General features: G+C 39.7%; 1 non-coding gene and 1 pseudogene across 1 annotated transcript; one reads left to right on the top strand and one right to left on the bottom strand.

Moving 5' to 3' along the window:
• LOC141679785 (uncharacterized) overlaps window positions 1-15,828 on the top strand; it is a 313,207-nt pseudogene that overhangs the window by 57,499 nt on the left and 239,880 nt on the right.
• On the bottom strand, window positions 3,709-3,815 carry LOC141681458 (small nucleolar RNA R71). The gene has a single exon (XR_012558890.1). It is a non-coding gene; the product is annotated as a small nucleolar RNA R71 (small nucleolar RNA).

Below are 15,828 nucleotides of genomic sequence, written 5' to 3'. Positions count from 1 at the left end.
ATGTACCAGACTTATGTATCTATATGAATTGTAATAATGGCAATGAAATGTAAATTTATTCAGTATCCCTTTTGAGGTGTAATGGCTTATAATTGTGGAATAAAACAACTTGGGTTATTTTTGGTATTCATTTCTGAGACTATAACTTGTGGTGTGTGTGTGTATATTGTGGGGTCAAAATACGCAGTAGTTGGTTGTTTATTAAGATTGGGTGTTATTAAGGGAAATGGAACTCGTGACAACCCGGATCCCCGACCCCGGATTTGGGGGTGTTACAAAAATGGATTCTAAGCTTCCAGAAGCAACAATGCTTGACATCAAGAGGCAATTAAGGAAAAATTCTGATCTGACAACCAAGATAGATGCCTTGGATACAAGAATGTCAGCCATGGAAGCATCTTTGACAGCCATTTATCTTCATCAAGCTCAACAGATAGATTTACTTCAAAAATTGGTTGCTGCTTAAACCCCTCCTCTAATCAACTTGATGATAACAAAAAGGGGGAGAAAGGACCAAGTGAGGGGGAGAGGCTTCAGATTCAAATCAGTAAAGTAATTGTGCCTTCAATTACTATCTCAAAGCCACCAGTTACAGAGAGTATTGATCTGATCAATGCAGCAGCAGCCAACATAAGAGCAGCTGATAAGGAGAAGTTGAGTTTAGTCAATTGGGAGAAGATTGATGAGAAAATACAAAAGAAGTTTGAACTTGTCAAGGAGCCAGTTAAGTCAGCCATCCATCACTCTCAAGTCAAGCAAATTAGTGTGAATGAGATGAGCATGAACTATCTAGAAAGGGGACAACCATCCTGCATCAAATCTCCAAAGGCTGAAATAATTCTGAAACCAAGGGTGAACTACTCAAAATCATCATTGAAGAACCCCTTGGATACTGTGTATGAGACACCTAAGCCTGATGAAAAGAAGCTTCTATCAAGATCAATTGCTTTCTACAAAGATCCAGCTGGTTCAGCTTCAAAAAAAAGAATTGCTAAAATTTTCAGGAATGCGAAAGAAATTTGTGTGGTGGCTGGACATCCTCAATTTGCCCAAGCAAAGAGAGAAGAAAAGGCTAGACTGAAGCAGGAAAAGAAGCAAGCTGCTCTAGATGCTAAGAAGGCTAAACAAAAGAAAGAGCAAATTGCTATCTTGGCCAAGCTACATGCTGTAAATTCATCACAACAAATTCCTTCTCAGCCATCTGAAGTTATTGAATCAAAGAAGCAAGTTGAACAACAGAAGAAATCTCCATGAATCAAGGAATTGGCTAAAAGAACTAAAACGAAACTGGACATTGTTGATAAGGAATTGGAGAATCAGTTTCCCAAGGAATCCACTCTAACTACAACACAAGCATCAAAACCCTCTGTGGTATTTGAAGATATCAAGGTGGTGGATCCTTACAGGAACATCCATGGTGAACCTATTGTGCCTAAGGATGAACCAGTAGAATGGGAGAACATACCAATTCCTGACTTCTATTTGCCAATCCTTAACAAGCCAAAGAGAACAAAGTTAAGAGTGGTCAAGAAAGTGAAGCTGTCACCTCTCAAATCCAAATCAATAGTCAAAGCTCAATATAAAGTCAATAGGGGAGTGATAAGTGGCATTTTATACCACTTAGAATGTCTTATAATGGCTTGAATTGATGTCTTGAAATCAAATATTTTATATATTTGATGCGTTTTTCTAGTGTTTGTGCATTTCAGGGTATTAATTGCATTTCTGGAGAGATTTCATCAAGAATAAGCCTTGGTATGTGTTTGGCATTGCAAGCGGAAAGATAGGAGCATAATGCAGCAAAGATTTGGAGCAGAAATAGAGCATTTTCCAGAAGGGGTCTGAGCGCCCGCTCAGCTCTGCTGAGCAACCGCTCAGGAAGCTGAACGCCCGCTCAGGAAGCTGAGCGGCCGCGCAGGGACGAAATTTTAGAATAATTATTTTGGACTCCTGGTTCTGTTTAACTTCCAACTTCTGAGTTAGATGGGTTTTATGGGACTCCTATATAAGTAGTTTTCAGAGACGTTTCATATAGGTTGGATCGTAGTATTAATCAAGGAGCGAGGAGATAAGGAAGAAGACCGTTTTAGCACATCACAACGAAAAGGAAGCATATTTTCATGTGATTCTTTATTTTGTTGTAACGTTGGATGCTAGTTTTCTTTACTTTGAACCTATTTACTCTTGTGACGTACTCTGGTTTAATATAAGTAGTTTTAGTTATTATTCTCGTGTGTTATTATCATGTTTTCATATGAACCTATAATGACGATGAGTGCTATCATGGGCTAATCGTGATCATGGGGTCGTAACGGATTTACTAGGGAATTTTTTAGTTAGTTGTTTAATACCTTAGTGTGTGATGATTGTATGATATCTAGTATTGGTTGTGCTTATTCGTCTTATGTGCGTCGCGAACATATAAGATAGGGTGTTAATCTCTTATGAAGCAATGGTGGATCTTGAGATTTAGAACTTTCCATGCTAGCATAGGTTCATGTATGTGTATGCATGATTAGTGGGTAACTCTAACCGTTTTATTTGCCCTGTGTAATCAAAAGGAATAACTTGTGCTTAAATCGTTATGTTGTCAAATTCTGTAGACATATAGGGTCTCAACATAATTGATGCCTATTCAACTTCTATCTTAATTGTGGATGCTTGGTAGAATGGTATTGGTACAATGAAAGTTGGCTTTTATCAGTTTCATGTTGTTCGATTAATATCATCACTGTTGCATGCTAAGGGTAAAAACAATGACTATTGAAGGAAGTAGTAATGAAGTTATGATCTCATGTGTGTTTTAATATTGTTAATTCAAGTGTCAATTAAGTGCTTAATTCTCATAGTTAATTGTAGTTAATAATTAGTTAATCAAATCTAAGTGTTATTGTCTTAATATTGAGAAGTAATCATACATTGGTGAGTGAGTGTTAATTGAACATAATTAGTCTGTGTCTCTGTGGGAACGAACTAGAAAGTATTCTATATTACTTGCGAACGCGTATACTTGCGTGTATTATTAGCGCGTATTTTCGCCCTAACAAGTTTTTGGCACCACTGCCGGGGACTCGGCATATTTGTTTAGTTTATGTACTTACCATTAGTGGTCATTAGGACTCAGTGATTAAGACGTGTTACTTATTGTTTTCGGTTATGTTTCAGGTACTTTAGCGAGCGTTTATGCAAACACGTTCTCGTACTCGCATGAGGACTTTAGATACGGCTGAGGAGACAGACGAAGTTCTTGATATTCTGAAGAAGATAGATTTTGAAGATTCAGATTCAGGAAGTGAGCAAAGAGAGCCAGTAATCATGGGTGATCGTATAGTTCCGGCAGATCCAGCTCTTATGGACTTTTCTCGGCCTAAAATTGATGACATTCAGTCTAGCATCATGCACCCGGCTATTGAGGCCAATAACTTTGAAATCAAGCCGGGCACTATTTAGATGATGTAAAATTCAGTTTCTTTTGGAGGTGCTGCGACTGAAGACCCTAACATGCACATAAGGAATTTTGTCGAGATCTGTAGTACTTTCAAATATAATGGTGTGACTGATGAGGCTATCGAGCTGAGGCTTTTCCCATTCTCATTGAGGGATAAAGCTAAGGACTGGTTACATTCTGAACCAGCTGGGTCCATCACTACTTAGCAAGATCTTGTGCAGAAGTTTCTGGTGAAGTTCTATCCAATGGCGAAGACTGCGGCTATGAGGAGTGCTCTTACTCAGTTTGCGCAGCAACCTACAGAATCTATGTGCGAAGCTTGGGAGTGCTACAAGGAGATGTTGAGAAAGTGTCCACATCATGGAATGCCTGATTGGATGGTGATCACTGGTTTCTATAATGGTTTTGGGGGCCCAATCTCGGCCCATGCTCGATGCAGCAGCTGGAGGCGCCTTGTGGGCCAAAAGCTATACTGAGGCTTATAATCTGATTGAGACTATGGCTGCAAATGAGCATCAAAATCCAACTCAAAGGATGATTCCTGGGAAGGTAGCAGGTATTTTGGAAGTTGATGCAGCTACAACTATTGCAGCGCAGCTCCAAGCGCTGTCTATGAAGGTCGATACTCTAGCCACCTATGGAGTCAATCAGGTAGCTATGGTCTGTGAGCTTTGTGCATGTTCTCATGCTACGGATCAGTGTTCTCTTGTTAATGAATCTGTTCAGTATGTGAACAATTATCAGCGACCGCAGCAGCCTGTGCCAGCTACTTATCATTCTAACAACAGAAATCATCCAAATTTCAGCTAGAGTAATAATCAGAATGCTATTCAGCAACCATATCAGCAAGGCGTAAGTAAACAGTTCAATCCACCTGGATTCCAGCAACCACAGCATTATGCTCAAAGGCAATCCTATCCTCAACAAGGAGGTGTAGCTCCACCCTCTAGTGCTAATTTTGAGGAACTTAAGCTGTTGTGCAAAAGTCGGGCGGTTTCTATCAAGACCTTGGAAAATCAAATCGGTCAAATAGCCAATGTAGTGCTCAATCATCAACCTGGCACACTTCCCAGTGATACTGAAGTGCCAGGAAGGAAGGAAGCTAAAGAGCAAGTCAAGGCTATCACCTTAAGGTCTGGAAAAGTTGCTGATGCTGAAAAAGCAAAAGACGGAGAAGCTGAAGTTGGTGATGAATAAACTAAGCAACGAGAGAAAGCGGCGGAACCAAGGAAGACTACTGTTGAACACACTCTGCCTAAGGGTAATATAGGGGAGAAACAACTCTATTCTCCACCACCTTTCCCTAAGAGATTGCAACAGCAAAGGCTGGGTAAGCAGTTTGGTAAGTTTCTGGAGGTGTTCAAGAAACTTCACATCAATATACCTTTCGCTGAGGCTCTGGAGCAAATGCCTAGTTATGTAAAATTTATGAAGAGTATTCATTCAAGGAAGGTGAAACTGAATGACCTTGAGACCATTGCTTTAACGGAAGAATGCAGTGCTGTGTTGTAATAAAAGTTACCTCCAAAGCTTAAAGATCCAGGTAGCTTCACCATTCCTTGCACCATTGGCAAGTTGTCTTTTGAAAAGTGCCTGTGTGATTTGGGAGCAAGCATCAATCTGATGCCGTTGTCGATCTTCAAAAATTTGAATTTACCTGATCCAAAGCCCACCTACATGTCTCTACAATTGGCTGATCGTTCTATTACATACCCACGAGGCATAGTGGAGGATGTGCTAGTAAAGGTGGATAAGCTCTTCTTTTCTGCAGACTTTGTTATTCTGGATTTCGAGGAAGATAAGAAGATTCCCATAATCTTGGGGAGACCTTTCCTGACCACAGGCCGTACTTTGATAGATGTGCAGAAAGGTGAACTTACGATGAGGGTGCAGGATCATGATGTGACATTCAATATATTCAAAGCAATGAAATTCCCTACAGAAGACGATGAGTGCTTAAAAGTGGATTTGATTGATTCTGTGGTTACTTCAGAACTTGATCATATGCTAATGACTGATGCATTAGAGAAAGCCTTAGTGGGGGATTTTGATAGTGATGATGAGGATGACAATAAGCAACTACAATATCTAAATGCTTCTCCTTTGAGGCAAAAGCTAGACATGCCATTTGAATCTCTTGGTACTTCTGACCTCAAAAATACTGAAGGAAAGCTCAAACCATCTATTGAGGAAGCACCTACCTTGGAGCTTAAACCATTTCCTGAACACTTGAGGTATGCTTTTTTAGGTGATGCATCTACTTTACATGTTATTATTGCATCTGAACTTTCAGGTAGTGAGGAGTACAAGCTCTTGAGGATCTTGAGAGAATTCAAATCGGCTATCGGATGGACTATAGCAGACATCAAAGGGATCAGCACTTCGTACTGCATGCATAAAATTCTGCTAGAAGAGGGTAGTAAGCCGACTGTTGAGCAACAGCGCATACTTAATCCTATCATGAAAGAAGTGGTGAAGAAAGAAATTCTGAAGTGGCTGGATGCAGGAATCATTTATCCTATTTCTGACAGTTCTTGGGTGAGCCCCGTGCAATGTGTACCTAAGAAAGGAGGTATTACTGTGGTAGCAAATGAGAAGAACGAGCTCATCCCCACTCGAACAGTCACAGGATGGAGAGTATGCATGGACTACAGAAAGTTGAACAAGGCCATGAGGAAGGATAACTTCCCTCTTCTATTTATTGATCAGATGCTTGACAGTTGGCCGGTCATGAGTATTATTATCTTCTGGATGGTTATTCGGGGTATAATCAGATATGTATTGCACTAGAGGATCAAGAAAAGACTACCTTCACTTGTCCATTTGGCACGTTTACTTTTCCCCGAGTTTCGTTTGGCTTATGTGGCGCACCGGCCACTTTTCAGAGATGTATGATGGCTATATTCTCTGATATGATTGGAAATAATATAGAGGTGTTCATGGACGACTTCTCCGTCTTTGGACATTCGTATGATAAATGTTTGAATAATCTTCGTACGGTGCTCAAAAGGTGTGTGGAAACTAATTTGGTGCTCAATTAGGAAAAATGTCACTTTATGGTGCGTGAAGGCATTATTCTTGAGCATAAGGTCTCTAGCAAGGGTCTTGAGGTGGACAAAGTCAAGGTGGGAGTCATTGAAAATCTTCCACCCCCTATGTCTGTGAAAGGAATCCATAGTTTTCTTGGTCATGCGGGTTTTTATCGGCATTTCATCAAGGACTTTTCGAAGATATCTAAGCCGTTGTGCAACTTGCTTGAGAAGGATGTGCCTTTCAAATTTGATGATGAATGCTTGACGGCATTCGAGACTCTCAAGAAGAGTTTGATAACTGCACCAGTTATTACAACACCTGATTGGACGAAGCCTTTTGAGATGATGTGTGATGCGAGTGATTATGCGGTGGGCGCAGTTCATGGACAGCGCAAGAATAATCTCTTTCATGTGGTCTACTATGCTAGCAAGACCTTAAATGGAACTGAAATGAACTACACCACTACTGAGAAGGAGCTCTTGGCTATAGTCTTTGGTTTCAAAAAAATTTGATCTTATTTGCTTGGGACAAAGGTGACAGTGTTCACTAATCATGCAGCCATTCGCTATTTGGTTTCCAAGAAGGATTCGAAGCCTAGACTCATTCGTTGGGTGCTCTTGCTATAGGAATTTGAGTTAGAGATCAAGGATCGAAAAGGTACTGAGAATCAAGTAGCTGACCATCTCTCTAGATTGGAGAATCCCAAGTCTACTTCACATGATAAGACATTGATCAACGAATCTTTTCCGAATGAGCAGTTGTTCGCAGTTCAGGAGGAAGAGCCATGGTTCGTAGATATTGTGAATTATCTTGTCAGCAATATAATGCCTCCTAATATGAATACAGCTCAAAAGAAGAAGTTTCTGCATGAGGTGAAGTGGTATATGTGGGATGAACCGTATTTGTTTAGACAGGGAGCTGACCAGATCATCAGGAGATGTATCCCATTCTGTGAGACAGAGGGGATATTACGAGACTGCCACTCCACAGTTTATGGTGGACATTATGGTGGTGAGAAGACGGCAGCTCGTATTCTGTAAGCAGGTTTTTTCTGGCCTACTTTGTTTAAGGATGTTCATCAATTCGTTTTAAGGTGTGATCGTTTCCAAAGAGTGGGAAATCTTACGAGAAAGGATGAGATGCTGTTAAATGTGATGCTTGAAGTCGAGGTCTTTGATGTTTGGGGAATCGATTTCATGGGGCCATTTGTCTCGTCCTGCAATAATCAGTACATCTTGCTGGCAGTCAATTATGTCTCAAAATGGGTAGAAGTCAAAGCTCTACCGATGAATGATGAAAAGGTAGTGTTGAATTTTCTTTATAAGCAGATTTTCACAAGGTTTGGAACGCCACGAGTAATCATAAGTGATGAAGGGTCGCATTTCTGCAACCGTAAGTTCACTTCTATGATGCAGCGCTACAATGTGAATCATCGTGTTGCTACTACCTATCATCCGCAAACGAATGGTCAAGCGGAAGTGTCTAATAGAGAGATCAAGCGCATTTTAGAGAAGGTTGTTTGTCCGTCAAGGAAGGATTAGTCTTTAAAGCTCGATGAAGCTGTTTGGGCTTACTGAACAACATATAAGACTCCACTTGGGATGTCCTCGTTTCAACTTGTGTATGGTAAGGGATGTCATTTACCTGCGGAGCTTGAGCATAAGGCCTATTGGGTGTTGAAGAAGTTGAACCTGGATCTAGATGCAGCTGGAAAGAAGCGAATGCTTCAGCTAAATGAACTTGATGAATTTCGACTCCAAGCGTACGAGAACAGTAAAATGTACAAGGAAAAAGTGAAAAGGTGGCACGACAGGAAGTTATATCCTAAGTCATTTGTGCTGGGGCAGCAAGTTCTTTTATTCAACTCTCGTCTCCGACTTTTTCCTGGAAAGTTGAAATCAAGGTGGTCTGGACCTTTTATTGTCAAAACTGTGTTTCCACATGGAGCGGTGGAGATTTTTGAGAATGATCCGGACCAAGCATTCAAGGTTAATGGTCAGCGTTTGAAGCATTACTGTGGGGACAGGGCAAACCGGGAAGTGGTTAGTGTCGTTTTATTGTCAACTTGATTAAGGTACGCTACGTCAAGCTAATGACGAAAAAGAAGCACTTCTTGGGAGGCAACACATGATTTGTTGTTACAGGAACCCTTAGAAGTTAGTAACCTATCCAAAACCACAAAAAATCAGAAAAACAGGGCAAGGAAATTTTTTTTCCAGAAGACCCCTGAGCGCCCGCTCAGGGCCCGACTGGAAGAATTTTTTTTAAGTCTTATAAAAATCCAAAAAAATCTGAAAAATCCAAAAATAAAACACAGCCCCATTACCCACGAATTATCTTCCCATTACCCATGTTTTTAACCCTCAAACCCACTCCTAATTAAATTTTACCCTAATCTCTACCCTATATATACATACAACTATTCCATATACTCCACCATACACTTTTAAACCTTAAACTCTCTCCCATATTCAAAAACACAAATCTTAAACACTTTTTCTCAGTTTCGATGGCACCCAAGAGATCCAGGACTAATGATAGCAGCAGCACTGTTCCTATTGCTGATTCTTCGAGGGGTATTGCTGCGAGGCCTCGTTTGTTTGATAGGGCTGTTGAGGAGGAGTATACTAGGCTTCTGGGTAAGCCGATTTTGAAGGAGAGGGGATTCTTATCATCGGGGAGGGATGGTGAGTTGTTGCCAATGATTGCTGAGAAGGGTTGGATTGCTTTTTGTGAGTCACCTGAGGCAGTTCCGATGAGCGTTGTTCGCGAGTTCTATGCGAACGTGAAGGCTGAAAAGAATGGGTTTTCTGTTGTACGGGGGATGACGGTGGATTATTACCCTGAGGCGATTCGCCGTGTGATTGGGCAGCGACAGAGGAAGCCCACGGAGGAGAATTGGAACGAGAAGACTGCTGAGGATTTTGACTTGGATTTAATTTGTGCTACTCTCTGTAGGCCGGGCACAGTTTGGACTTTCAAGACTGGGACTAACGAGTATCGCCATTTTCCGGCGATTGCGATGAATAGGTATGCACGTGCATGGAATGCATTTATTTGCGCTAATATTCTGCCTACTTCACATGCACATGAGGTCACAGTTGAGCGAGCACAGTTGTTATGGGGTATTTTGAATGAGGAGTACTATGTGGACCTTGGTGAGTTCATCTACCAAGGAATTCTGAAGTTTTTGAGGGGAGTTAAGCACATGAACATCCCTTATGCATCCACGGTTACAAAACTTTGCCGAGCAGTGGGAGTTCAGTAGCCGTCTCACGAGCAGTTGCAGCTGCCGGCCGCTCCTATTGACTCCGAGACTCTGAATGCGATGCAGGAGTGGACTGGTGGAGAGCCCGAGGAGCATGGGCTGGGTTATCTTCTTCCAAGAGGGCGCCCAGCACGCGGTGCTACCATGGAGAGACCAGAGCGTGATGAGGCTGGTTCTTCTAGAGCTTAGGAGGGTGCTGGGATGGCTGATGCCCAGTATAGGAGGCTGTCGAGGCGGATGGATGCTATGTACGAGACGCAGAGCAGGTTTCCTCAGGAGCTCACCCTTGCGCTTGGGACTGCTTTTAGAGGCCTTGAAGCTGACATCCAGTGGCCCGTTTTTGGTGAGGACTCTGAATATCCGCCTCCTGATACTCCACCCTTTGAGGATGATTATGATGATGATCTCTCCAAGTAGGTATACCCTAAGTTCCTTTCTACTACCTTCACTGGGGACAGTGAAGATTTTAAGTTTGAGGGTGGTAGTTAAGGAATATTTTGTGTGTGTGTCATATAGTTGCATATTCATGATAGTTTAGTTCATATAATTGCATATGTTTGCCATATAGTTTTTTTATATATAGCTTTATTTATCATGTCATGTAGCTCATGTATATACCATGATCCCTTTTGTGTTGCTTTGCCAATTGATTTGTGATGTTGATGCGAGTGTAGTGATAGCGTTAAAGTGATGTTGAGTCTTGTAGGTTGACATGCATGCTAGAAACACTTGTAATTTCACTAAGTCTTAGAGAATGCTTAAGGACTAGATTGTTGTTATGGTTTGATGGTTTTCAAGGTTAATCTATTAATTATGCTTAGAATTTATAATAGGTTCTTAGTGATAAAAGGCATGAAAAGAAAAATTGGAGTAAAAAGTGGAATTCATTGCTAATTGTGGCTAGGCGTCAAATGGCTAGTAGTCGTCTCGTATTTTTATGCGAGTAGTCTAGGGTTGAGCAAGATGGAGCGAAACGCACTTGCTCAGAAATTTTGAAAAAAAAGAGAAAAAAAATGAAGAGAAAATAAAAAAAAGAAAAGAAAAGAAAAGAAAAAATTAGAGAGTTAATGCATAATTGATCACGAGTGGGCTCTTTGGTATTCGAGTTATTAAGTTCTTAGGGGACTTTGTGCCTAGTGACCTAAGGCTTTTATAGTCTGGGATTCGCTAACCTAACGCTCGCTACATAGATGCCATTGTATAAGTCTTTTGTGGACCTCACTCATTGCACGGTCAAATAAGCATTTATTTGTTGTGATAAATAAAAAGCATGATTCTGTAATAAGCTCCAGAAATCTTGAAGTGTTATAAGTCATTTTGTGCCTAGAATTTTATTCTTCGTATAATCATGTGATTACCCTGAGGATAGTCGAGTTATGATAATTTATCCAATTTCGAAGCATATCTGTTAAGCATCCGCACATACCACGTTTCTGGCTGTATGTTAGTTTTCATGATTTGATTGATCTTTATTCGCCTAAATTGCTTTTGTTGAGATGTCGTAAGTTTGTTGGTTTGGTCATAGTAAGGGGGATCGCTGCATTTCATATAGATTGCATTCATGCATGTTTTTGTTTTGTTTTTGAGTCTGTGACGCTTGAGGACAAACATCGATTTAAGTTTGGGGGTGTGATAAGTGGCATTTTATACCACTTAGAACGTCTTATATTGCCTTGAATTGATGTCTTGAAATCAAGTATTTTGTGTATTTGATGTATTTTTCTAGTGTTTGTGCATTTCAGGGTATTAATTGCATTTCTGGAGAGATTTCATCAAGAATAAGCCTTGGCATGTGTTTGGCATTGCAAGTGGAAAGATAGGAGCAGAATGCAGCAAAGATTTGGAGCAGAAACAGAGCATTTTTTAGAAGAGGTCTGAGCGCCCGCTCAGCTCTGCTGAGCGACCGCTCAGGAAGCTGAGCGGCCGCGCAGGGACGGAATTTTAGAATAATTATTTTGGACTCGTGGTTCTGTTTAACTTCCAACTTCTAAGTTAGCTGGGTTTTATGGGACTCCTATATAAGTAGTTTTCAGAGACGTTTCACATAGGTTGGATCGTAGTATTAATCAAGGAGCGAGGAGATAAGGAAGAAGACCGTTTTAGCACATCGCAACGAAGAGGAAGCATATTTTCTTGTAATTCTTTATTTCGTTGTAATGTTGGATGCTAGTTTTCTTTACTTTGAACCTATTTACTCTTGTGACGTACTCTGGTTTAATATAAGTAGTTTTAGTTATTATTCTCGTGTGTTATTATCATGTTTTCATATGAACCCATAATGACGATGAGTGCTATCATGGGCTAATCGTGATCATGGGGTCGTAACGGATTTACTAGGGAAGTCTTTAGTTAGTTGTTTAATACCTTAGTGTGTGATGATCTTATGATATCTAGTATTGGTTGTGCTTATTCGTCTTATGTGCATCGCGAACATATAAGATAGGGTGTTAATCTCTTGTGAAGCGACGGTGGATCTTGAGATTTAGAACTTGCCATGCTAGCATAGGTTCATATATGTGTATGCATGATTAGTGGGTAACTCTAACCGTTTTATTTTCCCTATGTAATCAAAAGGAATAACTTGTGCTTAAATCGTTATGTTGTCAAATTCTGTAGACATATAAGGTCTTAACATAATTGATGCGTATTCAACTTCTATCTTAATTGTGGATGCTTGGTAGAATGGTATTAGTACAATAAAAGTTGGCTTTTATCAGTTTCGTGTTGTTCGATTAATATCATCACTGTTGCATGCTAAGGGTAATAGCAATGACTATTGAAGGAAGTAGTAATGAAGTTGTGATCTCATGTGTGTTTTAATATTGTTAATTCAAGTGTCAATTAAGTGTTTAATTCTCGTAGTTAATTGTAGTTAATAATTAGTTAATCGAATCTAAGTGTTATTGTCTTAACATTGAGAAGTAATCTTACATTGGTGAGTGAGTGTTAATTGAACATAATTAGTCTGAGTCTCTGTGGGAACGAACTAGAAAGTATTCTATATTACTTGCAAATGTGTATACTTGCATGTATTATTAGCGCGTGTTTTCTCCCTATTAGGGAGATTACATGTACTTGTGTGACATCAAAGAATTTTCTGATCTAAACCTCTATCTAGATGAACTAGATGAAGTGAGAGGAATTGATGCATATAGAAACCTACCTGAAAGGTTAGTGTTCAAGTACAAAGGGGGAAAGGAGATTCAGTGGCCACTTCAGAAAATCCTTCAAAAAAAAACCAAGCTGTACTAATTAAAGTTTATTCATCCTTCAAGAAGAACTTTGGGTTCAATATTACTACAAGAAGATTGGTACTGAAGAAGATTGAAGAGCTAAGGAGTGTTAGAGCTAAAGATGCACTCCCAAAGACTCTAATCATCCCTTACACAGGGAGAAGAGTGCATCTAAGGCCCTACTGGCTGATGGAGTTCATGGATGATAAAGGAGTGAGAAGATTTTTCAGATTAGAAGACCAATTGAGCATTTCTAATAATGAGACTCTTTTGGAAATGCAAGGAAAGCTAAATCTCTCAGAATCTGATGAACTGGAATTCCACAGGCAGCTCCAAAATCAGATTGAGGAAAATAACAGAAAGCTTGGAAAAAGATCCAGACCTTCAAAGAACTAGATAAATCTGCTCAGGCTAGATGAGCATCTTGAAAATGACTATAAGCAAAACTTTGTACATTTTGTGAAGTGAAGCACTTTTCAGTATTATCTACTGTCTTTTAAAATTTGTATTTTTAAGGTGTTTTGTTATCATCAAGTGTCTCTTAATTTATGGCTACAATTCCAGTAGACATAAATTGGGGGAGATTATTGTGTATATGTTGTGTAGTTGATGATTTCATGAACAAAACACCTTGGTAGATTTTACTTAGTGAAATTATGTAGCACTCGACGGATAAGGTTTATAGTCCCGACGGTATAGTCCCGACGGATGATGACTTATTATCCATTGAGTGAGTAGCTTATGTAACAATAAGTCTGTAGCACATTCCATATTCCTTTTTCATACACCCGACGCATGTGACTGTGTTGTCACTGTCAACAGATATTTGAATTGATCATCCGTCGGGTACATGATCATCCGTCGGGTTGCCTTGTTGATCATCCGTCCGGTAGCTTTGTTGATCATCCGTCGGGTAGCTATTTGGCACTTGACTTCATTTCAATTATGCAGAATTACAAGACATCATCTATGTACAATTAATTAACCTATTCTACATATCTAATTAAAGTCAACATGACTTATATGCTACTACAGAATCTATACAAAAATATTTGCAGAAATGAGTTACATGACTTATTATTACATAAGCTACTCACTCGATGGATGTCAAATCATCATCCGTCGGGACTGTATTGAGTCATCCGTCGGGACTATATTTGCTTATCCGTCGAGTGCTACATAATTCACTAAGTTGAATCTACTAAGGTGTTTTGTTAATGAAATCATCATGTTCACAACATATTCCCAACAATCTCCCCCAATTAATGTCTACTAGAATTGTAGCCATAAATTAGAGAAACTTGATGATAAAAAAACACTCTAAAAATACAAATTTAAATGAAAGTAGATAAAACTGTAAAGTGCTACAAATAACAAAATGTACAAAGATTTGCTCACAGTCATTTTGAAGGTGCTCCTCTAGCCTGAGCAGATTGATCTATTTCCTTGATGATCTGGATCTCTTTCTAAGCTTTCTGTTGTTTTCTTCTATCTGGTTTTGGAGCTGTCTGTGGAATTCCAGTTCATCAGATTCTAAGAGATTTAGCATTCCTTGCATTTCTAAAAGAGTCTCATTGCTAGAGATGCTCAACTGGTCTTCTAATCTGAAGAATCTTCTAACTCCCTTATCATCCATGAATTCCACCAGCCAGTAGGGCCTTAGATGCACTCTCCTCAGTTCTTCAATCTTCTTTAGAACCAGTCTTCTAGCTGTCACATTGAATCCAAAGTTATTCTTAAATGATGAATAAACCTTTATCAGCACAGATTGGCTTTCTTGAAGGATCCTGTGAAGTGGCCATTGTATCCATTTTCTTCCCTTGTACTTGAATACTAACCTTTCAGGTAGATTCCTGCAAGCATCAATCCCTCTAACTTCTTCCAGTTCATCTAGATAGAGGTTTAAATCTGAGAATTCCTTGATGTCACAGATGTACATAATGTCTCCCTTGTTGACTTTGGTTTGAGCTTTGGTTAGGGACTTGGATTTGAGAATTGAGGGCTTCACTTTCTTGACTGCTCTAGTCTTTGTCTTCTTTGGCTTCATGAGGTGAGGTAGATTGAGTTCAGGTATTGGTAGACTATCTCAGTCTATTGGCTCATCCTTTGGAATGATAGGTTCACCATGAAAATTCTTGGATGGATCTATCTTGAATTCTCCATGTACCACAGAGGGCATGGATGTTTGAGTTATTGCAGATGTAGACTTTTTGGGAAACTGATCTTCCAATTCCTTTTTATCAAAGTCCAATTTTCTCTTTGCATGAAGTTTGTATCTAAAACTTTTTCTCTGCTGTGATTCTTCTTGCATTTTTAGTTCCTTAGATTCAGTGGTTTTAGATGATTATTCAGGAATTTGTTGTGTAGGTTTCACAGCTTGCAGCTTGGCCAAGATAGCAGCTTGCCCCTTTTTTTGTTTAACCTTTTTAACATCTAGAGCAGCTTGCTGCTTTTCTTGCTTCAATCTTGCCTTTTCTTCTCTTTTTGCTTCAGTAAATTGAGGGTGTCCAGCCACCACACAAATTTCCTTACCATTCCTGAAAACCTTGGCAATTCTTCTTTTCAATGCTGAATCGACTGGATCCTTGTAGAATGCAATATATCTTGACACCAGTTTCTTTTCATCAGGCATTGGTGTGTCATACACTGTATCCAAAGGGTTCTTTAGAGAAGGTTTAGGATAGTTCACCTTTGGCTTCAAAATTGGCTCACCCTTTGGAGATTTGATGCATGATGGCTGTCGTCTTTCCAGATTATTCATGCTCATATCATTCACAGAGATTTTCCTGACTTGAGAGTGATGAATGGCTGATTTTTATGGCTTCTTTTGCTAGACCAAACCTCTT

The sequence above is a fragment of the Apium graveolens genome, chromosome 8 (assembly GCF_009905375.1).
Source record: "Apium graveolens cultivar Ventura chromosome 8, ASM990537v1, whole genome shotgun sequence".
NCBI classification, from domain to species: domain Eukaryota; kingdom Viridiplantae; phylum Streptophyta; class Magnoliopsida; order Apiales; family Apiaceae; genus Apium; species Apium graveolens.
The sequence above is the reverse complement of the archived record's forward strand: the minus strand, read 5'-3'. Positions and strand labels throughout refer to the sequence as shown.